The sequence below is a fragment of the Dama dama genome, chromosome 26, assembly GCF_033118175.1.
Source record: "Dama dama isolate Ldn47 chromosome 26, ASM3311817v1, whole genome shotgun sequence".
NCBI classification, from domain to species: Eukaryota; Metazoa; Chordata; class Mammalia; order Artiodactyla; family Cervidae; genus Dama; species Dama dama.
The window spans coordinates 48,439,374-48,455,408 of NC_083706.1; the positions used below are offsets into that span (position 1 = coordinate 48,439,374).

The following is a 16,035-nucleotide window of genomic DNA, read 5'->3' on the forward strand; positions in this document are numbered from 1 at the left end:
GACCAACTAGAAAGAGAAAAGAGGATGCTGACAAAAACTTGGTTGGAGGTCCATTTCCTGTGTTGTAGGAGGTGTCTGGTTAGGACCCACCAGGGAATTTTTCTGGCTTCTCCATCTTTGCATGTGATGACTCCCTCATTCTGAATTTTTCCGTCTCTTGGTCCCTGTTTAGTCTAAATCTCTTATTTGACTAAGTATGATTCATTCTTCCGTTTTTTGGTGTGTGTGTTTTTTTTTGGGGGGGGGGTGTAATAAACATTGTCAGCTCTTCAAATTATATTGTATTTCCCTAACGTAATTCTGTTTGCTAATCTTACTTTACTGTATCTTTAACTTTATACTTCTGATACGATAAACAGTAGTTGTATTTCTATGATGAGTTATAGTAGCTATATGAATTTAGAAGAGAAAGTGCCCTAAAGAGGAACCACCGATAAAAATAAATCATAGTTAAGAGTACTGGCCTTCATCCAAGTGTCAGTTTAAAACGGCCATCCCTTCTCTTCCTGTAACCCTGTTGTGTGTGTATTTATGTAGATGGCTTTAAGGAGAAACGTCATTTTTGAGTAAAGATGTATACATTTCACTTAAGTATAGTGCTTGCGTGCATGCTCAGTCACTCAGTTGTGTCTGACTCTTTGCGACCCCATGGACTATAGCCCAGCAGGTTCCTCTGTCTGTGAGATCTCCTAGGCAAGAAAACTGGAGTGGGTAGACATTCCCTTCTCCAGGGGATCTTCCTGACCCAGAGATCGAACCCACCTCTCCTGCATTGGCAAGCGGATTCTTTACCACTGAGTCACATTAAGGAAAGTCCATCCTTAAGTATAGTAACATCTGTTAGCATCATTTAAATAGATTAATGTAAGATATGACAAATCTAGACAGTGTATTAAAAAGTCGAGATATCACTTTGCTGACAAATCTCCATATGGTCAAAGCTCTGGTTTTTTTGGAAGTCATGTACCAGTGTGAGAGTTGGACCATAAAGAAGTCTGAGCGCCAAAGAATTGATGCTTTCAAATTGGAGAAGACTGTTGAGAGTCCCTTAGATAGCAAGGAGACCTAACCAGTCAATCCTAAAGGAAATCAGCCCCGAATATTCATTACAAGGACTGATGCTGAAGCTCCAATACTTTGGTTTCCTGATGCAAAGAACCGACTCATTGGAAAAGACCCTGTTTCTGGGAAAGATTGGGAGCAGGAGGAGACAGCCGCGGATGAGATCGTTGGATGGCATCATCAAGTTAATGGACATGAGTTTGAGTAAAACTCCAGGGATAGTGAAGGACAGGAAAGCCTGGTGTGCTGCAGTCCATGGGGTCGCAAAGAGGTGGACACTACTTAGTGACTGAACAACAACAGTGTAAGATAATTGATTTAAATTCTTTAAATAGGCCCAAAGGGACTTGCAGGTCATGCTATCATTTTTTCATGTGTGACTAGTGTGGTCTAGAAATCAAGTATCTGACATCTTTTATCTTATCCAGTAATACATAGTTATGATGGAATTATGCTTTTAGGGCAGTCTTTTTGAGACCAGGAAAACGTGTCATACTTATTAAAGCAGTACCATGAGGCATATATTCTATAGGAGTTTTCTAACAAAATTTTTTTAAAAAATTTATCCATTTTGGGACTTCCCTGGTAGTCCAGTGGTTTTTCATGCCTCCACTATAGGAGACACGGGTTCAATCCCTGGTCAGGGAACTAAGATCCTGCAAGTGTGGCCCCCCCAAAAAAGTTACCCATTTTGATTATTGCACTTTTAGGACAGAGATGATAGGCAGAGCCTGCTAGGAGGGCACTGCTGAGAGGGACTGCGGCTGTGTACAGACCGTGCTGGTCGATTAGTCATTTCTACCACGGGCCCAGGAAGGAGGCGGGAGGCCTGCATAATACACTATACAGCTGCTGCTCTAGTCTCAGTAGTGCTTAATTCCTGTAGCTCATTTTCAGCCTGTTTTATTCATAGGTTATATAAGTAATATGCTCTTTTTTCTTTTTTTCTCCTGAATGCTAGTTTATAGACACAGTGGAGAAGCCCTGCTAAAAAGAAGGCTTGATTTTTTAAAACTGTTTTCGTAAATGTACCTTTGTATTATTTGACCTCCAGTTTGTACTTTGACACTGAGCTTTGCACGGCGCTTCCTCTGGGCCTTCGCCCTTGCTCCTTCTGCCATAGCTGGCCTTGCGTCCTCCCCCAGCCCTGCTTGCCACACACTGGCGCCCGCATTCACAGGTGTCAGCTCAGATGTTGTTGTCCAGTTGCTCAGTCAGGTCCGACTCTGCGACCCCATCGATTGCAGCACACCAGGCCTCCCTGGCCTTCCTATCTCCCATCATGCCTCCTCAAAGTGACCTTCCCCAACAACCCCTTTCAAAGTAGCTGCCACCAGTCCATTACTCTGTCACATCAGCTGACTGAGCTCTTTACCAGCGCCTCCACCACCTGCTTCCCAGGTGGCTCAGTGGTAAAGAATCTTCTGCCTGCCATGCAGGAGAAAAGGGTTCCATCCCTGGTTCGGAAAGCTCCCCTGGAGAAGGAAATGGCAGCCCACTCCAATATTGTTGCCTAGAGAATTCCATGGACAGAGGAGTCTGGAAGGCTGCAGTCCATGGTGGCACAAAAGAGCTGGACATGAATTAGCGACTAAACCACCACCACCACCTCCTAAAACAAACACTTCTGAGGGAATGCAGCCACCTTTATGCTTTTCACCACTGTGTCCACCTAGGACGGAGCCCTGCAGTAGTAACTGCCTGTTACATATTTTGTTGACGAATGAGTGTGTGTCTGCCCCCTAGCTTTGGTCTAGAATCTGGTCATCCGCTCTAGTAACCACAGAGGATCCCAGGGGAGTGCAGACTTTAAATATGGTCTCTGATGGGTTTAAGCAGAAAAGCCTAGAATGCTGTGGGGAAATTCTCGCCCCACAGTCACAGTAGAGATTCAGGAAAAGTATAATTAAGAAATGTTCGGGATAAGCGTTGGCACTTTGCGAAACAGCTTTAGCTTATACACATAAGAGATGCATGATTGCCTATTAAATGGTTTTTGATTCTTTAGCTGGGGCAGTAAACCTAGACTAAACGAAGTTTTTCCATATCAAGAGAACTACTTTCTATAACTGCAAAACTGAAATAGGTGAGATTTATTGGAAATGGCAATGAATTCATTAACTTGAGCATCAAACAGCTGTTATGTCGTAGATACCAAACTGTGCAGTACATTGATTAATCATTCATTCCTTTAACAAACATGTATTTGAGTGCTTGCTGTGTCAGGCACTGTGCTGAGCACAATAGAGAAGGAACTTAGAGTTCAGTAGAAGATGCACCACAGGTCACAAGCAGGAATAACACTGTGTAAGTACCACAATGGGGAAGTACAGTGTAGGCCCAGAGGCAGGCTGGGGGAGACCCAGCAGGTTTCGGGGGTCACAGGATGTTTCCCACAAGTGAAATCTCTGCATTAAGGGGCTCGAAAGACTCGCAGGATTTGATCAAGTCAAGGAAGAGGGGAGGTGTGTTCAGATGTGGGATTCATCAGGATAAAGATGGCAGGGGAAGTTGTCAGGGCGACTGTCACCTAGGGAAAGTATGTCCAGTGAGAAGAGCACCGGATCCTGGGAACGTGAGCTTTTTACTGGGTGACCTGCCTCCGAAAAGAAGCCTAAGAAAGGAGAGAAGACAGTCAGAAGAGGTCCCACATGGTGAAGCAAAGGGAGGAGTGTTTCAAGAAGGAGGAAGTGGGAGGCAGCGTGAGCTGAGGGCCCTGCAGGGCCACTAGTTTCCCTGCAGGAGGGTTGCTCTCGGCCTTGACAGAGCCATTCCAGTGTCATTACATGAGCAAAGCTCAGCTACTGTGGGTTGAAGAGTGAGTAGCAAAGGAGGTAGACACAGTGAACCTGAACAACTTGTCTTAAAATTTAAATTTCTTTAGAATGGATAAAGAAGATGTGGTACATATATACAGTGGGATACTACTCAGCCATGAAAAAGAATGAAATAATGCCGTTTACAGCAGCTTAAATGGACGTAGAGATTGTCACACTAAGTGAAGTGAGAAAGACAAATATTATAGACTATCACTTATATGTGGAATCTAAAGTAAGACACGAATGAACTAGCCTATGAAACAAAAACCAACTCACAGACCTAGAGAGTAGACTTGCGGTTGCCAGGGTTGGGGGAGATGGATTGGGAGTTTGGGGTTAGCAGATGCCAACTATTGCATATAGGATGGATAAACAACAAAGTCCTACTGTGTTAGCACAGGGAACTGTATCCAGTATCCTGTGATAAATCATACTGGAAAAGAATATAGAAAAGATTATCTATATAACTGGATCAATTTTCTATGCAGCAGACATAGATTTAATACTGTAAATCCAGCTATACTTCAGTAAGAAAGTAAATTGATTAAAGTAGTAAATTCATATTTCTTAGAGAAGTTAAGAGAAGGCATTGGTCAGAGGGTCAGAGGAGTATTTGGAGTTGAGGCTTCCCAGGTGGCACAGTGGTAAAGAATCTGCCTGCCAATACAGGAGACCTGGGTTCGATCCCTGGGTTGGGAAGATCCCCTGGAAGAGGAAATGGCAACCCACTCCCGAATTCTTGCCTGGAGACTTCCATGGACAGAGGAGCCTGACAGAATACAGTTCATGGGGTCACAAAGAGTCAGACACGACTTAGGGTGCATGCACAATAATTTCAAATTTCTTAGAGATGTTAAGAGAAGACATTGGTCCAAGGAGTATTTGGGGTTGAAGTAGGAATTCTCTAAAGAGTGGTTTAAATGCTAAGGAGAAGGAGAGAGCAGAGAAGTTTAATAAAATCATGGAATAGTTAGAAAGCGTAACTGGCTAAGAGCCTCTGAGCATATAGCGTAGGGGGCGGTTATCTTTGTAGTCTGTGAGAGTTTTCTCCTGGCCTCTCCTCTCTCTTCCTTCCTTCCTTTCATTTTTTTTTTTTCCACACTGCAGCTTGTAGGATCTCGGGTCTCATAGGGACTGAACCCGCCCCCTCACCAGTGAGAGAATCCAAACCACTGCATCTCCAGGGAAGTCCCTGTTTTTTGAAATTACAGCTGAGGTCATGTATTTACATGTAAACCCCCAAAAGTGCCCTAAAGCAAAAAAATTTAAAGTGGTTTTACAGTGTGAAGCTCATCACGTCTGCTTTGTATGCTTGGTATCCACGCTGAAAGAATTTTACTTTAACACTTCTGGCAGGCCACTTTTGAGAGCATATCTTTGTTTTCTTTGACTTTTAAACCCACATTACTGCTAGCTTGCTGGTGGCTGTCCGTGTGTTAGGGGGTGTACCATCAGCCACAGAAAGCTAATTCCATAGAAGGAACACAGTGCAATTAGGGTAACATTAGTTGTGTTCCCCTCCCCCCACAATTGTACTATTTATTTGCATGGACTTTTAAAAATCATGGTAAAATATATGTAACATAAACTTACCGTTTTCCAGGCAAGCATAAATGTCTTGATTTTATAAACTGAAGTCGATTTTGCAAAACTCTAACGTGTATCCTACGTATCTCTTAATAACACCCTTCCAGGTTGTCCTGCCTGCTCCTTGGGTGGTTCTTCCTTGGGCGGTTTTCTTGCTGCACACGCTGATCAGTTCTCAGGCGTTGACCCCGAGAGATGGTCTCCCCGCAGGTCTCCAGGGAGGGCTGTGTGCCCTTTGCTCTCCCACACTCTGGCCTGTGAACCTCGCCTTCAGCGCCTTCCCACTCTCACATCGTGACGACCTCACGGCCGAGAGGTCGACAGCCTCTGCCTGGTTTCCCGTCCCCAGTTCTTGGGCTCGTCCTCACTCTCTCCGGGATCTCTCTCCAGAGCTGCCACTGCTGATTCTTGGATTTTGGTCAGCGTTTGACTTGTTTGAAGTTGGAGAGTAAACCCAGTACCTGGTGTACCATTTTTTTTTTTTCTGACGTTGAAGTTTGCCTACTATGTATTGTGAAATTCTCGTCTACTTTCTGAAATACATATATTCTGTTAAACTGGCCTTTTCCCAGGACCAGTTGTCTTCAGAAGAAAAGGGCCCCGGTATCTTCCTTCCCTGTTTCTTGTGGCGGGAGGAGTTTTGTGGTGACACCTACCTGCCCGCTTCCTCCACGCACACCCAGCGTCAGGTCGTCAAGGCGCTCGGGGATCCTGACTCTTGGTTCTCTTCCGCCTGGTGACTCAGTCCTGCGGGGACGTCTGTGTGCGTGTCCTTCTGCACCCCGTCCCGTGTCTTTCTGTGAGCCGGGGCCCTGCAGTAGTGCTGCTGTCTCCTCTTACCTTTCACACCTTTACTTCCAAGTCTTTTGTCTCTTGAAGTGCATTTCTCATAGATGGCATGTCTGCGTATCTTTTTTCCATTTACCTCACTGCGGTGGCGTCTCGTTGCAGAACAGGAGCTCTTGAGCCATGGGCTCAGTAGTTGTGCTGCATGGACTTTGTTGTTCCACAGCACGTGTGATCTTCCCAGACCAGGGATTGAGCCCGGTGTCCCCTGCATCGGCAGACGATTCTTATCCACTATACGACCAGGGAAGCCCAGGGTCTTACTTTTTATCAAGTTGACAATCTGTTTTTTAATTGGAGTATTTATTTTCTTCCATCCATCCATCCATCCGTGATTGCCCTCAGGTTCACCGTATACATTGGTATCTTAACACATTTCTAACTTCAAATAACAATACAGCACTTCACATACTATGAGAACCTAGTACATTTCTATATCTCCTTCCTGACCTTTGTGCTGTTTCCTGTTGTACATTTTATTTCTCAGTTTTATAAACCCCACAATACACTGTGGTTATTCTTGTTTCAAAAGTCAGTTATCTTTTAGGGAAATTAAACAATGAGGTTTTTTTGGGGTGAGGGGAGGCCTACATATCATTTCTGACGCTCTTCTTTCTTTGGTGTAAATTCAGGTGTTTGGTATCATTTTCCTTCTGGTTAAACAGCTTCCTTTAATATTTCTGGTAGTGTTGGTTTGCTGGTGACAAATTTAGCTCTCGTCTGGAAATGTCTTTATATCATCTTTAGTTTTGAAGGATGTTTTTGATGGGCATAGAATTCTGTTGACAGTTTCTGTTTTGTTTGGTTTTGTTTCACTGCTTCACAGGTGGATTTTGATTATATTGTTGCCAGTAAGAAATCTGCAGTCATTCTTTGTTCCTTGTGTGTCATATGTCTAGCTCCTGCCCCCATCTTTGGCTGCATTTAAGATATTTCTCTTTATGGGTGATGTTGCATCAGTTCCTTTCTTTAAAGGGTAACTTCTGAGTGTGTTGAGTCCAAGGTAACCTTTAGCCCTAGCCTGCATGGGGTCACTACCTTGAAGGCTTTGGGTGTCTTCAGTGGAATTTCCCTCTCTGGCTAGTCAGAGCTCTAGTATCTTCTGGTTCTGCCTGACCTCTGATGGTTTTTTGACCCTGCAGCTCCCAAGAGTTGACCTTTGCCGGGCCTTAAAGCAGTTTGCCCAGTTGTGTGCAGTTCAGTATTTATCAACCGGCTCAAGGAGACCTTTGTGCAGGTTTCTGGAGCTTTTTCCCTGAGTAACTCCTTTCTGGTAGTTTGTCCTCAGATTTCAGCCGCCTTAGCCTCCTGGAAGTTTGGTCTCTGTCTCTTCAACTTCGCAGGACCTGTGCTTCCTGCCTGGGGCTCTCGGCTTCTCCCAGCACTTGGTCAGAAAGTGCCCACCACCACAAAGCCAGAGCCTTCTTAGGACTCGGCTCCCCTTTCCTTTCTCTCTGAGTTCTCTCTCTTGTGCAGTCCTTTTGTGGAGTCTCTGGAAACTGTTACTTTGTATATTTTGTCCAGTTTTCTAGGTGTTTTTGTCAGTATGTGGTAACAGAGCAAATCTAATACCAGTTACTCCTTTGTTGCTTTTTGCTATTTGATTGGCTGATTTTCTTTTTTTCTTGGCCCTGCTGTGAGGCTTATGGGATCTTAGTTCCTCTCCCAGGGGTTGAACCCCAGGCCATTGGCAGTGAAAGAGCAGAGTCCTAACCACTGGGCCTCCAGGGAGTTTCCTTGATTAGTTGTTTTCACTACTAGATTTTGATGTATCAATTACTCACTTTATGTTCTAGTTTCTCTCCCTTTATTAAAAAATTTTACTTGGTCTATACTGTAGTTTTTTTAGTCTCTCCTTTTAGTAGGTTTATCCTAAAAGGCCTTGGGTTGATTCAGGTTCTACCAGAAAAATGATGACGTCCCAGGGGACAAGTTTATTTATTTATTTATTTATTTTTTGCAATTTCGCGTATGATCAGTGTTTCACAGCTGATCCATGAGGTCTCCAAACAGCAGAGAGGACTGCACCACAGCTTGGGTCCCCTTTCCTATGCTTTCCCCAGCACTCAAGTGGGCACTCTGAAACTCTCTGTATTTGAAAAATATACAGATTGAGGGGAAATTTCAGTCCCTGTAAGGAATTTGAAGCACTGAGTATAATAGAATATTTTGATAGATTCCTTTGTGAGAACTTGTTTCTCTTAACTTTTAAGAGATAATGTGTTTTTTTCCTAAATGGGGTTGTTGGTTATTCAGTACAGAATAGTCAGTGTAGTAAAGCGCTCAGTGGTCCTTGCTGGTAATCACTAGCATTAAGACACAAGAGGCTAACAGCTGAAGCAGGAACTTGTTTAAGGGACAGTCTTTCAACCTAATGAGGAAAATAAATACTTTAAAGTACTTTGTGCCATTTTGGAAACTAGGCTGAGTTTATATTAGAGGCAGATGAAAATGTTAAAAGTTTTGAACATACTCTCTGGCTGTTGATTTTTGTTCATGGCCTTAAAGTGCTAAAGGTGAAGTTTGGTCATTTTTGGTTTTTCAAGTCATGGTATGTTTCAGGTACCCTTTTTTAAAGTGAGCAGAGTACTTTGGGACAAGTTCATTCACAATTTCTCAAAAAGAAGTCTTCTTGGAATGTTAGATGAAAAGTTGTTATATTTATAGCTAGGCATCTCTATGGTGTTTTACCTTTGTTCTCAGGAACACGGTGTGATGTATTGAAAAGATTTTCTTTACTAAGGCTCTTCATGCATTTGGTTATGGCTTCTGCTTGGTATTTTGTTTTTTGCTGTTGTTGCTCTTGGGAATAACTCCCAATTATCTTTGTATACATACATTAAAAAAAAAATCAAGTGACTGTGTACAGAGAAACTTGATTTTTTTGCCAGTTTATTTTAAAATTGGTCTCCTGATTAATTTTCATCATTCTAGTACTGTTTCAAATGATCAGGGTTGAGGAATTCCCTGCGGACCACCATCAGCCTTGCTGGGTTACCCCTTACCTTCGTCACAAACTCCACGGTGGGGGCGGGTAGCCCTCTGGTTGCCCTCCCTGAGGTGGTCTGGTTCTCCTTCAATCAGGTGAAGTAACAGGCTCTAGAACTTCCTTTTGTGTGAATCAGTAACCTGGCACTGGCTGTTTGCCTTGTGTGGCGGCAAGTTTTTTTAGCACATGAAGGATGTATGTATGATATTCAGGAAAAACACCGGAGGTCATGATAGCTAACGTTAATTGAGCCCTTTATGCCAATCACTGTTCTGAGCACCTTACTACAGCCATGACTTCCCTGATCATTTGTGTCACGAGACACATACTGTTGGCCTTATCACATTGTTGAGGAATTTGAGCCGGAGACTCTGAGGAATTCAGTCAAGTTTACAAAGCTGTGAAACAGTAGAATGGGGAGTTGGACTCATGGTCTGGCTCTGAAGCCAGCTCATAATCACTACGTTGCCAGTAATTACAGTTCATCCCCCTTTTGGGGGGAGAAATGAAAAACATTGTCAAGACATGCCGGGGGGCAGGAGTGGCGCGGACAGACCACTGTTACTGGGAACGTATATGTTTTCTACTCACTGTCTGTGAAGTTTGAGACTTGGGGTACTGTTTGCTGGTAAACCTTTATCTTTTTTTTCCATAATGCACATGTCATTTTGTAATCAGGAAACACAGTTCAGCTATCTGAATTTGGAGTGGGGTGCAGTTTTTTTCTTAACCACAGGTAAGTAGGTTTTCCTGGGCTTTGCCCTGGAGGTTGAGTGGTGGATTAGTAGCCTTGCAGCTCAGATAAAGAGCAGGGTAGATGTGCTGATATGAAGAGTCCGAAGACTAGATGAAACATGAAATGCAGAGGCGTACAGTGGTTCTGATTGGGTGTGCGTATAAGTGTGTGTGTGCGGGTGCACACATACACGCTTGTCAAATGCAGAACATTCTGAAGGGTACTTTCAAATCTATTAGCGCTTGTGCCCTTTGAGGAGAAGAGGAACATTTTCTAGCTTTTCCTTTTTTAGCTTCATTGTATTGCATTTGTTGTTGTTGTTGTAAAAGTGCCTTTTTACACACACACACACACACAGAAATGGCACACAGAATGAGAACTCCAGGAGCGTGTAGACTTTAACACAGACTCTGACTGCCTTCCAGTCATTCTTTGAGTTAAACTTTGGAGCGTTTCATGTTTTGTCGTACCTGGGAAACATTCTCGAATAGACTATGGTAATTTCAGCAAGATTATGAGCTTCCTGGGTTAGGGGTATAAGACAGTGCTTCTGATTTGTCATTTTTTTGACTGAACAGTAAGTTCGTATTAAAAACAACAACAACACTTAAAACGGTACATAAAGATAACACTGGAAATCTCTCCCATCCTTCCTTCAGCCAGCTGTCTTCTCTTACAGGCAGTGTTACTTCTGTATATCTTTACAGAGATAAGCAGATGCATTTTCTTTCTTTCTTTTTTTTTTTTTTTTTGACACAGTGGTGTACTTTGCTTTATTTTCTCATTTAATATATACACTTTAGAGATGATTCCACATGTGAAAAATAAGCAAGCCCTCCTTTTTTTTGGCTGGACTACTTGATATTCCCTTCCATGGCAGAGCCCTACTTGGCTAACCAATCCCTAGTTTCAGGCTGGCCTGGGCCTTTGCTCTGGTAAACAGACCTGCAGTGAATAACCTTTTGCAAATGTGTGAATATTTCTGGAGGAAAAATTCCTGGAGGTTGAGTTGGATTTTGATAGGCACTCCCAGGCTGCCTCTTACTGCCAGCAGCACTACGTAATTCCTCTTTCCCTGCCCCTACACCGTCACCCACGCGATGTTGTGATCAAAGGTTTTTGTTTTGTTTTGCCCGTCGATAGTGAGAAAATAATATTTGTATAGTTTTATAAGTGAGGTGTTACATTTTTGAGAGCCTTTTGTTTCTTACTGATTCGTAGTTACCCTCATAGAGTAGGAGAGCCAACCGTTAGTCTGTGATAAAAGTCACAAATATTTTTCCAGTCTTGTCATTTGTTTTTGTTTTTTTGTTTTTATCTTGTTGATAATGGCTTTTGCCAGGCAAGGTAGGTATGTGTTATTTTGGGAGAAGAGAAATTTTTCTCTCTTCAGGATTTCTATTCCGTACTTGAAGTCCTCCTCCACTGCAAGATTATTTTAGAAATTCACCTAAGATGTCCTTTGGTGCTTTTCATGGTTTTCTGTAAACTTAATGACTTAAAACAGCATGTTATTCCCTGTCCCTCTGCAGGTTGGCTGGGAGTGCTTCTTGTGGCCTGAAAAGCCTGACCCGGCCTTGGTGGCAGTGGTTGGCCTCGGCCACGTGCTGGGGTCTCGCCTTGTGCAGCTGGGATGGCTGGGGTGCGGCGGTGGGCCCTCCTCTGCAGAGGCTGACATGGGCGTGGAGGTGATCCTGGCAGCCGGGAGGGCAGGCCCCACCCGGCGCGGTGGGTTCATGCCTCTGCTTGTAGCACAGTTGCTGTTACCCTGTCGGCCACGGCAAGCGCATGAACGAGTCCAGAGTCCAGAGGTGGAAAGAGAGCCTTCCCTTAACGTACCGGGAGGAGTGGCAGAGTCCCCTCGCAGCGGGGGTAGGAAGATTTATTGTGGCTGTTTTTGCAAGCACTGTGCCAGACTTCTCAGTTCTTCCCATTTTCTGTGTCTTTCAGGAATGTTGTACAGTTTTTCCTTACACATCTCCCTACTTTATTCCTAACTAGTTTATCTTTTGCTGATTCTATAAATGATGTCGCCGCCCCCCACCCCCCCATCTTCATTTAGAATTCTCGGCCAGGTGATACATGTACCCAGTTAAAATGATATGAAAAGAAGTAAACAGAAATGTCACTATTCTTACCTGCTCATTTTCCTCTCCCATCTCTACAGGCAACCAGTTTTAAAATAATTTCTTTTAATTATCTAGTGCTTCTTTATGAAAGTACTGGCAAATATAAGTATTCTTCTGCCTATGAAAAAAAGTAGCATACTACATGCCCTCTTGTGCAGCTAGCTAGCTCTCCTCAGTTAATGATACAGTAGTTGTGTCAGTACATAGAGATTGTTCTCATTCTTTTATCGCTACATATTTTCTTGTGATGATATACCGTGGTTTATGTAACAAATTCCCTTTTAGCAGCTACTAGGGTGGAAAAGACCCTAATGCTGGGAGGGATTGGGGGCAGGAAGAGAAGGGGATGACAGAGGATGAGATGGCTGGATGGCATCACCGACTCGATGGGCATGAGTTTGAGTAAAGTCCGGGAGTTTGTGATGGACAGGGAGGCCTGGCATGCTGCAATTCATGGGGTCGCAAAGAGTCGGACACGACTGAGCAACTGAACTGAACTGAAGGGTGGTCTGTGGTCTTTTCATATTGGAAACAGTGCTGCACTAAATGACTTGGTATACACATGCATGTAGAGAATGGATTCTCAAAATGAGACTTCTGGATCTACGGGTAAATTGATCTTGAAAACTGTATTGAGGCAAAATTTCTCACTTATCAGATGAACAGAAATACAAAGATTGGGTGATTGATTCTGTTTGTGAAGCTGGGGAGAACCATTTCTTTCATATTGCCAGCAGAGGTTTAAATAGTACAGTCCCCAACGAAGGGAAATCTGGCTACATCTTCCGGGTTAACTTGTCTTCCTTTATGTGTGGAATTGAGCATTTTTTCCCCACACATAAATGGTATAAGGACCATTTATTTTTTTCTGTGAACTGTGTGTTTCTCTGCCCATTTTTCTGGTGGGTTGCTGGTCTTTTTCTTGAGTTCTAGATGCTCTTTAAAAACCTTTTGATGTGAATTGCAAAGTTCTTTCCCTGGTAGCTTATGTTTTATATGTTAGTGATTGGGGTAATAGTGATGCTATGTGTGATATGGCCAGTTTGATGCCACCACATCCAAGAACTGTTCAGACGCTTTCATCTGATTGTTCTGTACACCACATAAAGAAGCTTTGATCTGGGCGAGTCTGGGTAGAAAGTCTGTTAGAGTCACCCCAGCCTCCAGCGGTTTGGTCGCAACACGGCCCTGGGATTCCCTTGGTCCAAGTATCTGCAGAATCGTCGTGCATGAGTGGAGTGGAGGCTGGGCGGGGTGACCCGGAAGTGGATGATACAGTCTGCTTGGTTTAGTCTTAAGTATTCTGAAGGATTTCTTCCCCCGCGTGATTGTATAATTGCCTTTTGTTACACAGAGACTTAAGATCATTCTATTCATTTCTTGGAAACATATTCCTACACAATGAATTTCTGTTTACTTTTCTCTTCATCTTGGAAGTTTCTCAAGCTGCAGTGCTTGTCTGTTTGGCCAGTTAGAACTCTCCAGGTGCACCATATGTTTCAGGAGAACACACCTCAACCCGTTTTAGGAAAAACATTTTTAAAAGCAGGTATCAATTTTATTGGTAGTCTATTCTTAAAAAATTACATAAGAAAATTAATTTTGGAGCCATTCTCGATGGCTGCTACCAATTCTGACTGACCAGGAACTGTGGAAATTTAGCCCTTGAAATGCTTGGAGTTGTTTGCTAAAAGTACAGCTACCCCTGGAAGAGGCAGTGAGAAAAACCACCTTTTCTTTCAACAACCACATCAAAAATAGTCGGCAGCTTGGCAGTTGAGGTCAAGGTCAGCATCTTTACCTGCGTGGATCCTGTAGTGGTCGCGAAGGCGGGAAGGTGAGGAGAGCCGGAGGCTGAGAGAAGCCGGGAGAGGAGTGGGTGTTGGCGGGCTTCCAGTCTGCGCTAAACCTGCTCACCTAGAGCAACCGAGTTGCTCTTCTCAGCTCAGTGACCTTGTTTGTTTTTTTTCTTTTCCTGTTGACATTTATGCTCATTTGGGGATGTGCTTTTTAAATCTTCCCCAAAGTTAGTCTCAGTTATAATTCTTAAGAAGCATCTCTAAGTTTAAAAAAAAAAAAAAAGTCCTAAGTCAATGTTTAAAATAAACCTACAGTGTTTATAGACATTTTCCGTGGGTAGATGTTCAGTAATATTTAAATGTGTAGGGGAGTTTCCATTTTTTTATTTTTGACTTGTTTCACATTCTGTTTCACCAAGTTGTTACGTTTAGTAAACGAGAGGCTTCTGGTATTCTATATCTGAGGGTTGGTAGGATTTAACTGAATCAAGAAAATCGTCCATGGATGCTCAAGGAGCAGGATCAAAACAGTGGGTTCTCGTCTGGCTCTTGTCCTGGGGGTGCGTCCTGGCCTGGGGAGCCCCCTTCTCCCTCCTCAGGCCTTTATCTCCCATCTGCCCTCATTGTGTGAGGGATTGAGGTTGGTTTGACATGTTTTTAAAAACATGTTTCGGTCCCCAAGAGGACAAGCCGAATTCTGTCTCCTTTTGCAGCTGCCCGAGGAAAATACCTCAGCCCGGGGTCGCTGTCCTCTGTAGTGACCTCAGGAAGACAGTGACACTTGCAGAATTCTCACTCTACCTGAGCCTGGCTCTCAGTCTCCCTTCCCAGTGTATAAAAGTAAAGGATCTGATGCCGTACACTACTGTTCGTTTCTTTCCAACATTTTATTATGAAAAATTTCAAGCATGTAGAAAAGTTGAACTCATTTTCCACTGGACACCATAAACCCACTATCCAGATTCCATAAATAAGTTTACTTACTATACCTGCTTTATCGCATTTCTCCACCAGTTCATCTTACTATTTTTGATGTATTTCAAAGTAGATTAGTATTTGGGATATTTTCCCCTAATCTTTTACCACTGGATGTGAATCCTGGGTCCCTGTAAGAAGCGTTGCAGGCATCCTTAAGCAGGTGTGGAGAAGGCACTGGTCAGCACACTTCTCGCCACGTGGTCGGTGTGCAGCAAATGTGTGTTAAAGGAATGTAGTCCCACTAGTTCTAGTTGATGCACCCTGTAGGCAGACTTAGCTCTGCCTCTTAGGACAATTACTTTTTTATATATAATTCTGTGTATTTATTTATATTCATTGTTTGGTCTCCATTGCCGCGTGGGCTTTCTCTAGCTGCGGAAAGCGAGGGCCACTCTTCGTTGCGGTGTGCAGGCTGCTCCTTGTGGCGGCTTCTCTTGTCGCTCTTGGAGCTGGGGCTCCAGGCGCAGGGGCTGTAGTAGCTGTTGCTCACGGCTCCGAGCACAGGCTCAGCAGTTGTGCACACGGGCTTAGTTGCTCCGCGGCATGTGGATCCTCCCTGACCAGGGCTCGAACCCACGTCTCCTGCTTTGGCAGGCGGATTCTTTACCACTAAGCCACCGGGGAAGCACCAGGATAAGTTTAAAACAAACCATGTTTCCTAGGTACATGTGGTCTCCAACTTGTAAGATGGACTTCCTTCTATAAGACAATCCATGAAAAGACAATTATTTAGAATTTGAGACGGATTAAATGCACATATTATAAAAGTATATGTATAAAGTATATGTATTTTTTACAACAGTGGTTGTCTCTCTTGGAATACGTGCATGGCAGTTATTACAAGGAACCCACGTCTCAGGGTTGGTGCCTCAAGCATCTGCTTGAGGAAGGGCCTGAAACAGCAGCTTTCGCATCAACCACATCAGCCTCACATCAGCCAGAGCAGCTTCCCTTTAGTCTATTTTCTGTGAGATTCAGATGCCATGGCAAGAAAAATTTTGAAAATCACAGCTGCTCAGGTTACCTGACCCAAGTATCAGAGCCCTAGATAAGTCTTGGTATGGTTCAGATGGTAAAGCATCTGCCTGCA

The 16,035-nt window shown here is 43.6% G+C and overlaps 1 protein-coding gene across 1 annotated transcript in view; it reads left to right on the forward strand.

Moving 5' to 3' along the window:
* Positions 1-16,035, forward strand: part of SNX9 (sorting nexin 9) — an 87,034-nt gene that overhangs the window by 21,343 nt on the left and 49,656 nt on the right. The gene's annotated exons all lie outside the window — the stretch shown is intronic.